The sequence below is a fragment of the Protomyctophum parallelum genome (genome assembly GCF_964188405.1).
Source record: "Protomyctophum parallelum genome assembly, chromosome: 3".
Classification (NCBI taxonomy): Eukaryota; Metazoa; Chordata; class Actinopteri; order Myctophiformes; family Myctophidae; genus Protomyctophum; species Protomyctophum parallelum.
Window position 1 is genome coordinate 1,847,853 of NC_139698.1, and position 5,000 is coordinate 1,852,852.

A 5,000-nucleotide genomic window follows, 5' to 3' on the forward strand; every position below is an offset into this window, starting at 1 on the left:
CTCTGAGCATGTTGGGTTTGTTCACAAACATTTAGTGTTTGTTTACAAACAACTATGGGTTTGTTTACAAACATTTCTGGGTTTGTTTACAAACATTTCTGGGTTTGTTTACAGATGCTTGATATTTGTTTACAAACATGTTAGGTTTGTTTACATACATTTTGGGTTTGTTTACAAACAGTTCAGGTTTGTTTCCAAATTGTGTCTGTTTACAAACATTTGTGATTTGTTTACAAACAAATGGCCAAATAGGCCTATACTTTTTGGGGGGTATTCGGAGGCCCTATGCTTGATCAAAGTACCTAAAAAGCAGATCCAATTCATCGCCAAACCATAATAAATGTATTATATATTTTATACATTGTATATTCAATAAATATATTTCATCGATGCATGAGTTTTCTCGAGACTGAACTACTATTTTCAAACGATTATTTCATTTACATTTCTGTAAACTTGTGAAATGGGACCTTATATACAGTAGGCCTGTAGAGCGTCGCAGTCCCGCCCCCTCGAGAGACCCGGAAATGAAATCCCCGTGCATTTTCCTCATAGACTTTTCAGAAAGTATTTATTTAAAGACGTTTATACGCCGCGGACAAAGACAACTCTTGTCGTGACAAATCATGACAACAAACACAATGTTTTGGGCCAAACAAAGAATTAGAAAGTAGAAAAGAATGGCAGGTTACAACAATTATTTTGTTGTTTTTCTTCTTTGTAATTATTTGTTTGGTCCAAAATATTGTGTTTGTTGTCATGATTTGTCACGACTTTGGCTTTGTAAGACGCTTAAAAGGTCTTTAAATAAATACTTTATGAAATGTCTATGAGGGAAAAATGCATTGGGATTAATTTCCTGGGCCAGGCCAAGGAACCTCTGAGAAGGAAGTGAAGTGGTCACGTGACTGGGCTGCGCCATGACACTTTCATGGGAGCCAAACTACCCGGAAGTTTGGCAGAATGCACTGGAGTCAATGAGAGCTCAGTGACCAGCTCATGAACACTGGAGTCAATGAGAGCTCATAGTGACCAGCTCATGAACACTGGAGTCAATGAGAGCTCAGTGACCAGCTCATGAACACTGGAGTCAATGAGAGCTCATAGTGACCAGCTCATGAACACTGGAGTCAATGAGAGCTCAGTGACCAGCTCATGAACACTGGAGTCAATGAGAGCTCAGTGACCAGCTCATGAACACTGGAGTCAATGAGAGCTCAGTGACCAGCTCATGAACACTGGAGTCAATGAGAGCTCAGTGACCAGCTCATGAACACTGGAGTCAATGAGAGCTCAGTGACCAGCTCATGAACAAACATTATTTATGAACAATTGAGACCTTTTGTAAAGTAATCACTTCTAGTGGAGGATATTAATGACACGATCGTTCACTTTATGGTACAAGCACCAAATTTGGTACACAAGTGCTTCAGAACCTACTCTCTCAGAAAAGTACGTTGTCCACTTGAAAAAACTAAATGGCCACCATTTTTCAAGATGGCCGCCAAATGAAAAGGGCCTTTTGTGGCGGTTCTGGACAACCGTGGGTCCGACCGACTCGAGACCGGGCACTGCACTCCCTGTGGGTGTGTGGAACGTGTGTGTCGAATTTGAAGTCGGTGGGGCGAACGGTTCTCGGGTTATGTGGATTACAGATGTACAGACACACACACAGACTTGAATATAAATTATGTCAATGGGCAATGCCCATTGGGGTTTTTTTTTAGATGATGGGTAAGAAGAGAGAGATGTGATGTCAGGTGGTGTGGGCTAAGAAGTGGTCAGGGCTATATGAGATGTACAGTAAGTGCAAAGAGAGATGGTGAGGGAGGGAGAAAATTATTTGTACCAATTGACCAGACAGTAGACAGTAGTGTAACAGGTTAAGGTGAGTATAGAGATGAAAATGTTCTAGCAAGGGAAGCCAATGTATTGAGAATATGGGACATATTATGTATGTGTCAGGAGTTATTTGTGACAGAAGGCTACCAGTGAGAGGGAAGATGTATAAGATGGTAGTGAGACCAGCCATGCCTTACGGTTGGAAACGGTGGCACTGATGAAAAGGAGGCACAGCTGGAGGTGGCAGAATTAAGGATGCTATGGTTCTCATTAGGAGTGAAAAGGAAGGACATTATCAGAAATTACTGAATTAGAGGATCAGCCCAGGTTAGAAGGTTTGGGGATAAAGCAAGAGAGGTGAGGTTGAGATGGTTTAGACATGTGAAAAGGAGGGATGAGGGTACATTGGGAGAAGGATGCTGAAGATGTAGCTGCCAGGTAAGAGGATGGCCAAAGACGAGGTTTAAGGATGCTGTGAGAGATGACATGAAGGTGGCAGGTCACAGAGGAAGATGCAGAAAACAAAACCAAATGGGGTCCATGTGTGGTCCAGCCCTATGGAATGTAAAATTGTGCTAATGAAAAGTATTTAAAATATATAGTTTTGATGCTCATCCTAGCTCCTACTACTATAGGGGATGCAAAGCAAGATGTCCGTTTATCCGTCCGACTTCTCCTACCAAATCACTCCGTTAGCACACATCTCTCTATGCACAAAAAATGATGCATGCCACAGAAATCCATCTGCACTACATTGCATCCATGTCATATTTACTGTACAAATATTGCTTTTGTATGACATACTGTTATTGCACAACATTTCACTGTGACACAAATTACATTACAATTTCCACATTAACCGACCCCTCCCCTTTTCCCTGCACGTGCACACACACACACACACACACACACACACACACACACACACACGGTACTGTACAGTACACTATAGTATGTTATAGTACAGTATGGTAAAGTACAGTACGGTACAGTAACGTGCGGTACGGCATGGTACAGTATGATACCATAAAGTATGGTACAGTACAGTATGATGCCGTACAGTACAGTACAGTACGGCACGGTACAGTACAGTACAGTACGGTACAGTATGGTACCATGCAGTACGGTACAGTACAGTACAGTACGGTACAGTATGGTACAGTATGATACCATACAGTAAGGTACAGTACGGTACAGTATGGTACAGTATGGTACCATGCAGTACGGTACAGTACAGTACAGTACGGTACGGTACTGTACTGTACTGTACTGTACTGTACTGTACTGTACAGTATGGTACAGTATGATGCCCTACAGTGCCGTACAGTATATACAGTAGTGTGGTACAGTACATCACAAAGGTATAGCCAAATATATGCTGAAATGCAAAACCAGTCTAATTTTGGTGGCCATCTTGAAATATCACCGCCATATTGGATTTTTGGATGGCTCGGTTTAAAAAGTTAAAGAGTTGACCAAAGGAATGTTCACGGCAAATGTCACGCTTGTATCACCAAGCGAACAACCGTTCCAATGATCTGCTAATTGCACAAATTCTGTGTGTGTGTACGTCTGTAATCCACGTAAGTCGAGAACTGTTCGCCCCACCGACTTCAAATTCGACACACACGTTCCACACACCCACAGGGAGTGCAGTGCCCGGTCTCGAGTCGGTCGGACCCACGGTTGTCCAGAACCGCCACAAATGGCCTTTTTCATTTGGCGGCCATCTTGAAAAATGGTGTCCATTTTGTTTTTTCAAGTGGACAACGTACTTTTCTGAGAGAGTAGGTTCCGAAGCACTCGTGTGCCAATTTTGGTGCTTGTACCATAAAGTGAACGATTCTCATGAAATATGGACTTAATATCCTCCACTATTCTGGAAAATAACAGAAGACATGTAACACATTATTGTCTGCTGTGTTGTTATTCGATGTGTACACTGTGTCATTTTTCTAGAGGTATGGTATCTCTATAAAAATAGAGATACCATAAAGTACAAAGTACATTTCTGAACGCACCAAGTATCGCGAGACTTCCCACCGTTTCCTGTCTGGCAGCCAAATATCGCGATACTTCGGAGCCAGAAACCTATACCTGCTGCTGTTTAGATCCTCAGATAAAAATGATATACTGTGCACTCTGTGCACATGGAAAAGTAAGTGATTAGAAAACAACCTGTGATAAGTATGTCTTCTGTTATTTTCCAGAAGTGATTACTTTACAAAAAGGTCTCAATTGTTCATGAATAATGTTTGTTATGAGCTGGTCCAGCCGGCCCCATTCACTGCCATGTATTCATTGCACTTCCTGTGTGAGTTTGGCTCCCATAAAAGTGTCTATGAAAGTGTCATGGTGCAGCCCAGTCACGTGACCACTTCCCTTCCTTCTCAGAGCTTCCTTGGGCCAGGCCAAGGAAGCCTGGACCACAAATGTCCTTATTACTGTGTGAGAGTGCAATCATCCAATCCACTAAGCAACTCAAAGCAAAGGTTGGTATACCAACCATTTGAAATGTTGGGCCTACCCACACACTTAGCTGTGTTGCTCATTCATTCCACATGGGGGCGCTACCCACACTTTTAGCTGTGTTGCTCATTCATTCCACATGGTGGCGCTACCCACACGTTTAGCTGTGTTGCTCATTCATTCCACATGGGGGCGCTACCCACACGTTTAGCTGTGTTGCTCATTCATTCCACATGGTGGCGCTACCCACACGTTTAGCTGTGTTGCTCATTCATTCCACATGGTGGCGCTACCCACACGTTTAGCTGTGTTGCTCATTCATTCCACATGGTGGCGCTACCCACACGTTTAGCTGTGTTGCTCATTCATTCCACATGGTGGTGCTACCCACACGTTTAGCTGTGTTGCTCATTCATTCCACATGGTGGTGCTACCCACACGTTTAGCTGTGTTGCTCATTCCACGAAACGCCCGGTCCTTACAATCTATACAGACTATACTTTGTTGTACAGGTGACAACGATCAACAATTAAAATTATATGAAACATAATACCAATTGGTATTATCAAAGTGGAGAAATAAAGGACCAAAGTTACGTTCATGGACTTATGTTGCTGAGTTTATATTTTTAAACGGTATATTATGTTTTTGTTGTTGTTCTGCTGTGTGTTCAGATGAGGTGGTGACGA

The 5,000-nt window shown here is 42.5% G+C and overlaps 1 protein-coding gene across 1 annotated transcript in view; it reads left to right on the forward strand.

Moving 5' to 3' along the window:
• nmt2 (N-myristoyltransferase 2) overlaps positions 1 to 5,000 on the forward strand; it is a gene marked incomplete at its 5' end in the record, with an annotated part of 23,176 nt that overhangs the window by 4,482 nt on the left and 13,694 nt on the right. The window lies entirely within an intron of this gene.